This window comes from Solanum tuberosum, unplaced genomic scaffold (assembly GCF_000226075.1).
Source record: "Solanum tuberosum cultivar DM 1-3 516 R44 unplaced genomic scaffold, SolTub_3.0 scf00138, whole genome shotgun sequence".
NCBI lineage: Eukaryota > Viridiplantae > Streptophyta > Magnoliopsida > Solanales > Solanaceae > Solanum > Solanum tuberosum.
Window position 1 is genome coordinate 775,330 of NW_006239065.1, and position 15,000 is coordinate 790,329.

The window sequence follows — 15,000 nt, forward strand, 5'->3', positions numbered from 1 at the left end:
ACCATCCGTAGCTCACTAAAAATGCAGATTTAGGGACTGTTTTTGGGGTCCTCCTCAAGGACCCCTTGGGTAGTCCTTGGGGAGTTGTACCTTGACGCCCTAACCCTAAAACTCCTATTCTAAGTACGGAATCATTTTTACGACTTAGACTTTCTCATCAAACTCTAAAACTCTAGCACAAGGCTCTAGAACTCTCTAGTTAATTTCACTAGTTTCCGGGGTGTAACAATCTCACCACAACGGAATGAAGGAGGCTGCCACAACGAGGGTGTGATCACGGCATTCAACCCAAAAACCTCATTTTATCTATGGGTGAAAGAACCCATATATGAAGGAGCTAACATACCATGATTCAAAGCCTAGCAAAAGCTTGAAAAGATAGAGGAATTTCGACCTAGGTTTACTGCCCTTCTTCTTCTTCTTCTTCAATTCTAGAGAGAGGATTTTCTTGAGGGAAAAGTTAGTTATGATTTGGGTTGGGGATTTTGATGAACTGTAAAGGTTGTTTAATAACTTAATAACCCTTATATAGGCCTTCTAAATCAATATACACCGACTCTACACTAAACTAACTAAAATAGGAATTAACTAAACTAACCCTCTCCTTAGCCGTAATTAGGCAGATTTGCATGCCTTGACTCATGCCCATAACCTACGGTCCGTAGGTTGGCCTACTGGCCATCCGGCAGGTCCGTAGGTCAGGACCTGTAGCTCAAAAATACAAGACAACAAGGCCCTGACCCATGATATGGAGCTACGGAGCGTGGATGGCCCTACACCTTGTAGGTACCATCCGTAGCTCACTAAAAATGCAGATTTAGGGACTGTTTTTGGGGTCCTCCTCAAGGACCCCTTGGGTAGTCCTTGGGGAGTTGTACCTTGACGCCCTAACCCTAAAACTCCTATTCTAAGTACGGAATCATTTTTACGACTTAGACTTTCTCATCAAACTCTAAAACTCTAGCACAAGGCTCTAGAACTCTCTAGTTAATTTCACTAGTTTCCGGGGTATAACAATCTCACCACAACGGAATGAAGGAGGCTGCCACAACGAGGGTGTGATCACGGCATTCAACCCAAAAACCTCATTTTTCACAGAATTTCAGCAGATCAGAGTCTATAAAGTACCCTAGTACCAAAATATGTTGTTATTCTAGCAAAATAACCCCTAAATAGTGTCCAAATCCAGGATTTACACCAAGAAATTATTCAACTTCCCCCACCCATTTTGAAGTTTCTTCGATCGTATTTTCAAAAAATTGTTACGCTCAGAACGTTGTACAGACGTTGTGAACATAAGGGAAATGTTCATGCTACGTTTTTCTAGCAAACCAAGCAACCTATATTCATAATTTTGAATAACTACCCCAAGGCCTTTCTAATCAAGTAATTAGCTTGATGCAATCGTTGTTAAGTACGTATTGAAGTAAATAGAGTAAGGAGCAAAAACATTATCGTAAAATTGACGTTCGAAGTGAAGCGATTGAGAGTGTTTGTGGAGTTTTGGGGGTGAGTTTAGAAGGAAATGGGGGGAAATTTTCCTTTCCCCCTACTTATTGGGTTACAATCCCCCGCTACAGTGGGAATGTCCCCGCCACAGCAGCCCCACCTCAGTGGGAACCCTGCCGCTCTAGCGGGGAAAACTATCCAGTGCGGCTTGTTCCTTTCTCCGTCTGTTTCGTCATTTCCTTAACTGGTCCCTTGTGTAAAGAACCCCTTTCATGCTTAAAACTTGGAAACCACCGTATTTTGTGGTTCCGTAACAGACGGTTTCATTAGTTTGGAAGTACTCCAAAATGGCTCATGTTTACTTCTCCGCTTGCCATTCGGGGACGAACGAGGAGTAAATTGGTATCTATTGTAACGACCCGAACCATCGTTAAATAGAAAAGGAAAAATGTCAGAAGGACTGGACCCATCATCCCGCCTGAGCGGAATAGAAACCGCTAGGGTGGCGGCACTCCAGCGGGAAGGTCGGAGGCAGTACTTAAATGACGCAAAACCTTATTTTCTCCTTTTTCCCAAAATACCAAAAAGAGGCGAGGATCACCTCAGAAACCCTCAAAAGGCTTCTCTAGGCTTGGGAAATAAGGAGGAAAATAGTTCTAGCGTAAGGAAGTTGATAGCTTGTGGATTTTCGATCAAATCAATCATCACGAGGTCTGAAAACTAGATTTTTAGTCATAATCCCGTGCAGCTACTTGACCCCAGGTAGGCTAGATTTATTTAATTGAGTATACTAAAATTCGTGTTCACGGCATAGTATGTTCATAATTGATGGTAGAATTCATGCGTAGGCCTTCGTGCATCGAAAAAGGGATATATGTTTATATACTATCACTCGTTAAATAAGATGGAAATCATAGAAGGAAACCTTATCTTGTGGAATATGTTTAGAGGATGCTCAACTCTAGTTTTGGTGTTGTGTATACTTGTTGTTGTTGGTTCCATATTTGTGCACATGAATGGGATTAGAGAACATGACTCAAATGATGAATAAAAAGATGAAGTATAAATAATTACATGGATGAACCTATTAATTGATTGTATGATAATTAGTATTATTCCTTATGGACGTGATTGTGAATGGTTGTGTTGATTGGATCGGATGTCTCGTTCCGACACATATATTGGATCGGGTGTCACATTCTGACACATATATTGGATTGGGTGCCACGTTTCGACACATACATTGGATCGGGTGTCATGTTTCCGCACAATAATTGGGTTTGGGTGTCACGTTCCGGCATATTAACAGTTTGGGCATGGAATCCATGAGAGGACCATCTATGATTACTATATTCACGTCTAATTGTTGTTGATACTGGAAACTGTATGTCTCTCTTGAACGAATAATTAACTGAACTATATTCCGTATACATGTATTACTGTGTTGGGTTTAGTTGATATATACCTCATTACTAAATGAACCATGAATGGTCAGGTCCAAATCGGGATGAGAAAAATTAGCAAGCTATGGAATTGCATATACAAGTGCTTATGGGCTATGCTACAGAGTAGCTAATAAGGTACTGACTGATGTGGAAGAATGCCTACCACTAGTGAAAGCATCAATTTTGACTCTCTATTGACAATTACGTACATTGATTTAATTACTTTAATTAAGACGAGTCAGGGAGTAACTAAAAAGCTTAAAATTTTCACATGAGCTATTCTTACTGTGTAAGTTGTAATTATACAGCCAACTCTTTGTGTAAGTTATTTCAATATCATTTCAGTAGGGGTGTCCTCAATTTGGTGAAAAACCAAACCAAATCGATTAGAAGAATTGATACTTATTTTGTTTGATTTGAAATTTTAAAAATCAACAATATTTGGTTTGGGTTTAGTTCTACTAAAAAAGAAACTGAAAAAATAACAAATAAATTTCATAAAAATTTTATACTTTAAAATCATTAATTCGATTTTAGTCTACTTATTTCACATGCACTAAAACATTTAAATTGTTTCTAAAAAAATATGCTCAAACCCAATCATCTGAGTCTAATCGTCTATTGGAGTCCTCGTTACTTGATATATTCCTCAACGGGAACCCTGCCGCTCTGGCGGGGCAGGCTATCCAGTAGGGCATGTTCCTTTCTCCGTGTGTTGCATCGTTTCATTAACCGGTCCATTGTGTAAAGAACCCCTTTTGTGCGTAAAATTTGAAAACCACCATCTTCTGTGGTTCCATAACAGACGGTTTCATTAGTTTGGAAATATTCTAAAATGGCTCATGCTTACTTCTCCGCTTGTCGTTGGGGGACAAACGAGGGGTAAATTGGTATGCATTGTAACGACCCAAACCGTTGTTAATTAGGAAAGGAAAAATGTCGGTAGGACTGGACCATTATCCCGCCAGAGCGGGACAGAAGCCGCTAGGGTGGCGGCACTCTAGCGGGATAGCGAGCGCCATAGCGGGAAGGTTGGAGACAGTACTTAAATGACGCGAAAATTTATTTTCTCCCTTTTCCTAAAAACCCAAAAAGAGGTGAGGATCACCTCAGAAACCGTCAAAAGGCTGCTCTAGACTTGGGAAAGAAAGAGGAAGAGAGTTCTAATGTAAGGAAGTCAATAGCTTGCAGATTTTTGGTCAAATCCACCATTACGAGGTCCAAAAACCAGATTTTTAGCCATAATCCCGTGCAGCTGCGTGTCGCTCATATAGGCTAGGTTTATTTAATTGAGTTATACTAAAATCCATGTTCACGGCGTAGTATGTTGATATTTGATGGTGGAATTTATGCGTAGGCCTTTGTGCACCGAAAAAGGGATACATGTTTATATACTATCGGTCCTTGAATAAGATGGAAATAATAGAAGGAAACCTTGTCCTGTTGAATGGGTTTACAGGATACTCAATTCTAGTTTGGGTGTTATGTATACTTGTTGTTGTTGGTTCCATATTTGTGCACATGAATGGGATTAGAGAACATGACTTGAATGATGATGAAAAGACTAAGTATAAATAATTACATGCCATGAACCTATTACTTGATTGTATGATAATGAGTATCGTTCCTTATGGATGTGATTGTGACTGGTTGTGTTGATTGGATCAGGTGTCACGTTCCGACACATACAATAGATCGGGCGTCACGTTCCGACACATATATTGGATCGGGTGTCACGTTTTGACACATACATTGGATCGGGTGTCACGTTCCGGCACACTAATTGGGATCAGGTGTCATGTTCCGGCACACTAACAGTTTGGGCATGGATTCCATGAGAGGACCATCTGTGATTACTATGTTCATGTCTAATTATTGTTCATACTGAAAACTATATGTCGCTCTTGAAAGAATAATTGACTGAACTGTATTCCGTATACATGTATTACCGTGTTGGGTTTACTTGATATATACCTCGTTATTAAATGAACCATAAATGATCAGGTCCAAATCGGGATGTGTAAGGTGAGTGGAGACCGAGGGTCCAGGTGTTTCTATGTGTTACGTAGAGAGGTGGTATGTGTTCTTGTCGTTGAGAATTGCAGTAGTGTTATGTTATAAGTGGGGTATTAAAGTTGTTAGGTATTACATTAACAAATGGATTTGTATTGAAACGGTTATGAGCCTTGATAACATGTACGATGGGGTCAAGGGTTGAGTGGTGAGGTGGAAGAAATAAGGGTATGTTGTGAGTGGTTTGCTGGGGTGGTAGTGGTTACATCTTGTACCTCTCTAAGAGGTAGAATGTTTAAGCTATGATAAAGAGTGGAGCGAGTAAGGGGTTAGAGTCAAGAGTACTAGTATATTTTGAAGAAGTCGAAAATGGCAAGGGCATAAGGATATGAAGGTGGAGAAATAAATAGTCTTATTGGATGTTTCCTACTAGTCAATTTCCTATATTATGCGATGGGCATCGGGTTAACCGATGATGACTACCAGTACGTGTGGTTGTACTGGTAGTACTCTTGCTATGCCTTTTTGTCATAGTCTGGTTGCACAGTCAATGATGTTTCATAGGTGAAGACGAAGACAATCTCCAACGACTTCTATTTTTCATTCCATGTGGTGGGAGCTGCATCACTTGTTATTATGTTATATGCCTTGTAAATCTTAGAAGCTCTTGTACCTATTTAGACTAGATCCTTGGGGAAGTTAATTACTTTACAAGTTTTAACTTGAATCATTGAACAACAACTTTATTTTATAAAAATCTCGTAATGCTATTTTATCTCTTGTTTACTTAATCTTCCGCATGTCTTTAATTCTTTGGGAATGGAGGGTTCTCCTGCTTAGTGTTAGAGTAGGTTCCCACACGGCCCGGTGGGTTGGGTCGTGACAAAAACTTATGAGAAAAAAACAAAAACGAATGAAGATCTAGGATATATATAAAATTGGGAATGAAATATTTAATTTTTAGCTTTTTATGTGTTCTTTCGTTAAAATTAAGGAGAAATTTATGTCAAAATATAATGAGAGGTGTATATTTAAATCGAAAGTATAACGAAAAGGGTATATTTGTACCGAAAATATAACAAGGGATAGATTTAAACTATTTCTAATAGTATAGGGGTATATTTGACTCGTTGTCGTTATACATATATAAATATTTTGTAAAATTTTGTATATTTAACTAAAGGACCCTTTTTGTTACAATGGGAAGGTGTGGATCAGTGGCATGTGGTGTTCAAGTTTACCCTTCTAATCTGTGTTCGAACCTCAATAGTTGTCGATTATATTATTTCAGATTGTCCAATAATAGTTGTTCATTATACTACTTTAGAATGTCCAACAATACCTTTCCAATTTATGAAATCAATGGATAATTTTACACTTAGTTCCTTCTTTATCCTTATCATTAATTATAGTCCTTTCTCTATTACATTTTTCAAGACATTGCGTTTATTATATTCAAAAGGTGATATAATAAAATTACCCTTCTATTTATAGTTTTTTATAAAGTGTGCAAAGTAAATTTCGGACAAGTATTATTGGAGAGAGGGAGTGGTGGGTCTAAATACCGAGTTGAACCTCAGTGTAGACATAATATTTTGTCCCTTTTTGTATTTTTAAGTCTTAAGTGGTGGATCTAAATACTTCTCTAAAATTAACTAATAGATGTAGACAATTATAGTTCTAGACTCCTAGTTCATGGAAATAACAATAGTAATATTTTAAATTTATGAGTTCAGTTCTTTTTATATTTGTATTTGCGAATTATTTGAAATTGTTAATAATTTAGGCTATAAATTTATACTTTTTAAATAGTACTTGGTTTAAATTTTTGTAATATACGAAATTGTGTATTTATTTTTCTTTTTTACTTGGTATACACGAAAATTAAGCCAGTGCATTTTTATTTATTTATTATTTTAAAAAATATCATTTATGGTTTTTTTGCTATAGTTTGAATGTTATATATAAGAGGAATTATAAGTAGCATGTTAAATCGAAATATATGAAAAAAGTTCTTGTAAGCATATAAAAATTTAGTAGAGTATATTCTTTGCTAGGAAGATCACCTCAAAACAATTCTTTAGGGGTAAAGTGAGAATTAAAAAAATGATAATAGTATTATCGATTGTCATTATGATTTTTTGTAATCTGAACCAACTTGAGCAATGTTCTAGATCTTCCATTGATTGGTACTTATCTAAATTGACGAGTTCCATTCTTGCACGGGGTAAATATGCATTTGTGTTGAATACTTGTTAGTTTTCTCTGTCAATTGCTAAATTATATAAATAATCTAATAATTAATTGATTTTCGTTTTATTTATTTGTGTATTACCTAACATGACATAAAGTGCATGAAAATTCATGTCCCCTCCACTATGATATGATTTATGAAGGAATACCATGTGTCATCTAATAAATTTTTTTGGAGAAAATATATAAAGTCTCCCTAAATTAGTATCTTTTAAAAAGATACTTAAACTTTACGGGGTCATGTGATCCCCCTAAACAATTTTATATTGGTATTAACATATCATTTTTAACCTCAGATAAAGTGTAGCTCACTCTCTCAAGGAGAGAGAAACGATTCAAAGTATTTTTTTTCTCTTTTTGTTATAATTTTTTATTTTATTTTTCTTTCCTTTTTTTCAATTTTTATTTTCTATTCAATTATTTGTTTCTCCGGTCTTCTTCAAGGGCGTTGATAGTGATTTTCATCATTGTGTTTCATTTTTTAATAGGAATGATTAAAAGGTAACAAAAAATAACAAGGAAATATAAAAAGAGATATGGTTACAATTGACCTCCATTTTATCCGGCGAAAAAGTACTTTTTGGTGACAAAAAAATGACATTTATCCTCTACTTCTATAATCTACTTTACTATCTTTTTTATCCATAGTTCTAATTGTTGTGAGCTTGAAATGATGAGAATTAAATTTTCTACCTGTCTTATGTTAAGCAATTAGAGTGATACCTATCACCTTTCCTCTTCTTTTTTATTTGTGTTGAAGAGGATTAGGAAAAGGGGAGAAGCAGGTGGGGGAGGGTTTTGGATTAATTTGTTTTCTTAATAAAAGAATCAGTCTTTTTGGTATTTTACCACGTGACAATCAAGGATTGGTGTTTGACATCTTCATTTCTCAAAAGTGGGGCTGATCGAAAAATAAGGCAATATTATTATTTTAAAATTGTTTGACATCCCTATTAATGTTCTTTAGATATAACCTATACGACTTTGTGTAAGGATTTGTCTCGTTGTTATAGTTACGTACTTGAAATCCAAATTGACAAAAATAAAAATTTAATAAAGTGGAAAAAATCTGTCAAGTTTCTCTATAGTAAATGAAGGTTTTCTATAGCGAAGGCATCGAAGCTACGAGACTTTACTATAGCAAACAATCCGTTCACTATAGAAGCCTTATCTATAGACTTTTTATTCCATGTTTAAGTCAATTTTTCACCTCAAGTCCTGGTCATAACTTATTCTTTTTTACTAGAGAACACCTAGGATGACCTTTTCTTCAAGACTTAGGCTTATTTTCTATTTAGGTAAGTAAATTTTATCTGCATATTTCTTCTAAATTTCATTTTCTACATAGAATCGAACGGTGAGTTTGTCATACCTCGAGCCTACACCCTGGGTGGGACTGACACTCGAGAACCATTGTTGGCCCTAAGTGAACCCTTGTCCCAGCTTAACTCTTAGCGGAAGACTTTACTCAAACATAAATGTACTTTAAAAGTAAAGTGAAAGCTCAAAGATAACTAAGAATGTATTGTAATTAAACATTCACCAGTCAAAATGACAACTCAAGTCTCAAGCATAACTGAAATGGAAAGACTCAAGAACTAACATCAACTAACTGTCTATGAAGCCTCTAACAACTGAGATGGACGTCGGGACAAGACTCACGATATCCTAATGAACTAACCAATAAAGCAATAAAAGGGAATACTCCGGAAGCAATTTGGCTCACCAACAACTCTGAAGCTCAACTAGAATCAACGATGCGCTGGATGCTGATCCTGATTACTTGTATCTGCATCATAACAACGATGCAGGCCAAATGGCATCAGTACATTGAATGTACGAGCATGCGAGGGGAATTCTAAAATAAGATATAAGCTTGAAAGGAACGGAAAGAACATACATGGGCTCAACTCAGCTCAACTCAACTCATTTCAATATAAAGCAATAATAGAAATGCAATACAAAGAAAAGCTTTTAAAACATGGATAACAACTCTATGTATTTAGAAATACAATAGTAACTCAGTATGTATGCAAATATACAATATAGACTCTGTGTATATATGAATACAAAATACTTTTGTGGGAATTTCCCTAACCGACAACCCTCACTTGAGAGCTATGTGATGGTACAACATTTTGTCTCACGCTGCCAGGGCCGTCCTATACATTGTCAGGGGTATAGAACCTAACTACTAAGTGGATCCACTAGTCTATGCTAAAAGCATTAAGGAATCATCTAAAATGTATGACCCTTTTCTACCCATGATGGCTATATGGTTTATGGGGGCTGTGAGTTGTCTGAACTCTCCCTCATATCGGTGCTCAATACTACTCCCAAAATATAACTAGCTCATATGTATAAAAACATACTGTTTCTATGGTTTGAGATAATTACTCAAAAACTAGACCAAAGGCTCTCTAGGAAATCAATGGTCCCTCTCTTGCTTAATTGTGAAAGCATTTACTCTTTTACTGAAAAACTAGCTCAAAGGCTCTTTATTGAAAAACTGGCTCAAAGGCTCTATTAGAAATCAAGGTTTCCTTGCAACCCTGGCGTATTGAGTGGCGCCGGGCACCAGAACTGCAACTAAAGAGTCTTGGTTGGGGCGCACTAGCTGGCGCGGCGCGGCAAAGCCCTAACTACAGACTTTGATGTGTGGCGCGTCGCCCCACCGTTCTTCCCCAGGTTTTGACAAATTTTCTTGCTTGTTTTTCAGCTCTAAACCTTCTAGATTCCATTGGTTTCTTCCCCCAAACACTTAGATTCAAATACACAACAAAAGTATGCAAGAACCTATTCATAACAACATCAAATTTCATGAATTTAACTCAAGAACTTCTCAACAACTTCAACAATCAAGAACCCAATAGAAACTTCAACAAAAATCCATCAAGAACTCAATTTCTATACTTTCAACAACATAATTTCGCTAAATTAAATCATGATTGGCGTGTGGGTAAACGAACCCAACACTATGATATCTCACATACCTCGTAGGGAATAACCATTGGCGAAATCCACAAGCTTAACTTCAAGAACGCCACGATTCCTTGCTTCTTCTCCTCTTTTCTCCTCTTCTTCTCTCTTCTCTCAAAACCGTAAATTATTTTTATGAAGCGTAAACTGAACCAAACCAGTTTAGACCTCAACTTAATTACCAAAAATGAATTTAATTATTTGGGTAGTGAAAAGACCATAATACCCTTCTAAAATTCGGTTTTGATTTTTCTTATCTAGACAATCCGACTTCAAAAGGGCATATCTCCCTCACACGAACTCAAGATTGAGAAAACTCGATGGCATTGGAAATATAATTCAAAGATATTTCCTACGGTATCTTGTAGAACACCTAACTTATCTTGAGCTAGGATATGGTTTTTTGAAGTTGACCCAAAACTCATACATAGCTTAACTTTGTCAAGCTTTCCGAATTTGAAAATTTTCAAAGATGGCTTGTTTCTAATTCTAGTTCTTTCGATATGCAGGGTGTAACATAGTTCTCCTTGTGGGTTGAAACCTAGGGTTATAGTTGCTAGGGAAAATTCTAAGTTAGGGTAATCATGCATAGAGTAAAACCTCACAATATTAATAGAGTTAGAATCATGAAATATTATTATGTTCTAGAGATATTATTTAATTGATAAATTAACATTTATTAATTTAATGAGTGTTTTAAGATTCAATCTTGTGATACTCGGATAACAAAACCTTTCAAGATGTATTATTGCAACAGATTTTATTGTAGGATATTAAAAGACTATAAAGTGAGACAAACTAATGCAAAAAAAGATTAATGTTTTGGATGTTATCAATTTTGCAGTCCCGGCTTGGACGATAAATGTTCAGCAAGAGACAATAACAAATTATTCGACGCTGCAAAATTTGTTTGAAAGATGATATGTTAGAGAATTTGAATGAATCCACTTGTGAAAACGTCATTCAGGAACTTGAATTCATGATTAATGATCTCGGTTACCGCAATAAAATAGATGTCAATAACCTATTGGATTATCTAGGTGAAAATGATACATATTTAGAGATTCAGAGCTTCGATGAAATTTTGGATACTATAAAAAAATAATGTTAATGATGAAGTTGAAGTTGAAAATGTATGATACACTACCTTTGATAAAGAAAATTGGATAAACGAAAAATAGGTATTCATATTTAATATGTTGGTAATTTATGTTTATTAATGTTTTCCTAATTACAAAATTATAAGTGGATAAAATCAGTAGATTAATGAAAATATTCTAACAGTTGAAATTTGTAATCAAAACAACAAAATGAAACACACAACAAGAATATCATTTATAGAAGAATATCATATATACTTAATATGTTTTCGCAAAACATAATTCATTATAAATTTTATCTACTTACCTATAATTAGTTGTACAATTTTGTAGGTTCAAATAATATTTAATTATTTATTGTTCAACAAAGAAGTCATTTGAATAAGTGGACAATTCATCTATTTTAGTTTGTATTTTTTTTTACTTTATTCTATTATTCATTACACTGTATTTTTAATATGGTTTATACTATATAAATTGTAACGACCTGTTCATGTTGTTATAGCAAAGACAACAGGGGAAAATTTGGGGCCAAAAAACTTTTTTTATAGTATTTGGACTTTCCCAACCTTGTCCAGATTTGGACGAAATTGGAGTCATCGAGGTGTAGGGAAATCTTGTAACAATCGGGTGCAATATTTATGATTTTGATTACATAAATAGTTAGATAACTCGTTAAGGAATCCGTACGACTTTACTAAATTGAATTCGGGTGAGTAGAACTCCAGAAATCGATCTTAGCGTAAAGAGTAATTACTGGGCGTCGTGGGTTAGAGGTGTGTTGTGAAATGAGAATTTTTGAATTCTTGAATTAGCTCTCTGTCTCGAGAATGCCTCTTTGGCGCTAGGTTTTGCGCTTTGTCGGGGACGCTGTGGCGGGGTGGTGGGCCCTACATGAATTAAAGTCGTTAATAAACCCCTAAACGACCTCATTATGCACTTTTCGACTTATAGAGCTTAGGAACAAAACTCAGGCGACTAATACTTGTTTTTCACCATTCTTGAGGCTAAAGGTAAGCTTTTCACTCCCCGAATCCATTTTTAGATCCGTAGAACGTAATAGAATTGGTGAATATTGATGGGGGAGGGTTTTTTTGTAGATTCTAAGGTGGAAACAACCCTAAATTGGATAATTGGGATCATGGGTTTGACCTAGGGTTCATAGAATTGTTAGTAATCTAGAAAATTAATGATTATTTATTGATTCCCGTATTACATTGATTTTTTGTAGACCAAGAACAAGCAGAACAAATCCAGAAAGGGAAGGATCAAGTTTCTTAGGGTTTCGAGCTTGTTTCGACGTAGGTGATTCTATGATTGCGTGATCTATGCTTGTTCTTGCTTCATAATGATACTTGTATGTGCATGAATGTTGCAATGTTGGTCACACGTGTTGTAAATGATATAGATAATTGATGAATGCCATGAAATCATTACTTAAATGTATGATCTTGATGATATACTTGTGATTGTGATTGTGTGTGTGAATGGGATCGGTTGCCACGTTCTGGCATAACTATCTTGGATCGATTGCCACGTTCCAGCATAAAAATGGGATCGATTGCCACGTTCTGGCATAAATATGGGATCAGTTGCCATGTTCCAGCATGCTAACTATTTGGGTTTGGGTTCCATGAGAGGACCAATGATTTGACACAAAATGTGAAGTTGTTCATTGTTCGTAAATGTTGATAATATTGTATATGTTGACATATATGCATGTGATTATAATGTTGTCTTGACTTGTTTATGTTGCACTTAGTGGGATAGTCGCGTGATCCTACCAATACACTATGGTTGTGTACTGATACTGCACTTGCTCTTATTTTTGTTGAGTACATGGCGCCTTCAAACGGTTATTGATAGACCTCGCTTAGAAGATCAGTGTTCGTCGCTTCGAATTCAAGGGTGAGCCAATTCTTCCGGGCTGCTATGGAATTCTCTTTCGTCTATTTCCACCAATTTCGGACTTAGACATTTATTTTAGCTAGTTGATTAGTTTATTAGTTGGGGTTGTATCCCATCTTGTATAGACTTGGTTCATTGTTAGATGTTTTGGTACATTGACTTTTAGGTTATAGGTTATTTCTTCCGCATTGTTAGTTGTTAGATCTTTTGTTGAAGTTTATGGGAACTTCAGTTTAGCTATTATTTCTGATTTCATATACTTAAATGCCTTAGTTTTGGTTTAGTTTCTTGGTTTGGGTTGTAGTAGTGGTTCTCCCACCGGAGAGTTAGTGTGGGTACCAATCACGATGGTCTCGGTCAGGACAAAGTTGGTATCAGGGACTAGGTTCGTTGATCTCGATGTACCAAAACGAGTCTAGTAAAGTCTCGTGGAACGGTACAGGTATGCCTTTACTTTTTTTCGAGAGGCTATAGGACTCTAGGAAATCTCTCTGTTTTCTCTTGTCTTCTTTCCTGCTATGACTTGATTCCAATTAGTATTTGGCGATTCAAATTGGTATCTATCTTCCTTCACTCTTCTGTCCGCAGATGGATAATACTTGATTCAACGGCGTCAGGCCCATAGCTCTCGTAAATGCTCCGGTTGAGGAATCTGCAATGAGAGGTCTCGGTCGAAGTAGGGGTAGTGGAAGAGTAGAACCTACTGGAAATGGATCTCCTGTTGAGAATTCTCCTATGAATGAGAACCTTCTTACGCATCACGAAGAGATAGAGCAGAATGTTGATGTTGATGTTGAGGATTTGGGACAAGAGGGAGAGGTACAGGCTGAGACTACAAGTGTTCCTCCTTTGGATCCACTGTTAGCTCAAAAGATCATGTCGTTCTTAAAGGGATTTGTTGGTTCTGGAGTGCTTCTTTCTGCTCAAGCAACTCAAGCTCCTACTAATCCTCATGTTGCTAGCACTGCGCCCAAGGTGGGTGGTACTAGAGGTAATGATACTTTCTTTCGTCCTTTGTTGGGTTCTGTTATGACCGGTAATGAGCATGAAATGTTGACTAAGTTTCTGAAGCTAAAGCCTACTGTGTTTCTTGGTTCTAAGAATGAGGATGCTTATGAGTTCATTTTGGATTGCTATGAGAGGCTACATAAACTGGGTATTGTTCATTAGCATGGGGTTGAGTTTGTGTCTTTCCAACTTCAAGGTCAGGCTAAGCAGTGGTGGAGAGCTTATATGGAATGCAGCTCTTCTAGTTTACCTCCACTTACTTGGACCCAATTTCATGCTCTATTTTTAGAGAAGTATTTGCCTAGGACGTTGAGCGATCGCAAGAAAGATGAGTTTATGGCGTTGGAGCAAAGTGGTATGACTGTGGCTACTTATGAGGCCAAGTTCCATTCTTTGTCTAGATATGCTACTCAATTGGTGACTACGGAGGAAGAGAGAATCCGGTTATTTATTAGGGGACTAAATTATGAGTTGCAAGTATTATCTGTTCATATGACTTCTGCAGGGAGAAACTTTAATGAGGTGAGAGACTATGTTAAGAAAGTGGAGGGGGTGAGGCGAGACGATTAAACTAAGGCATGGGCAAAAAGGGCTAAGAACTCGAGTAACTTTCAAGGTTCTTATTCCAAGGGGTACGGAAGACCAACATTTGCAGCCAAACCAATTCAGTCCGCAATGCCCGCCTACAGGTAGTTACTCAGAAACTCCACCTCATAATTTTCAGGATAGACAGGGAGTCGCGCCTTCGACGGGCGGCAAACCATCTTTTGATCGTACTTGTTACAACTGTGGAGTACCTGTGATATGATATTGCTGTTTCGAACCCTCGCAATATGATATTGCTG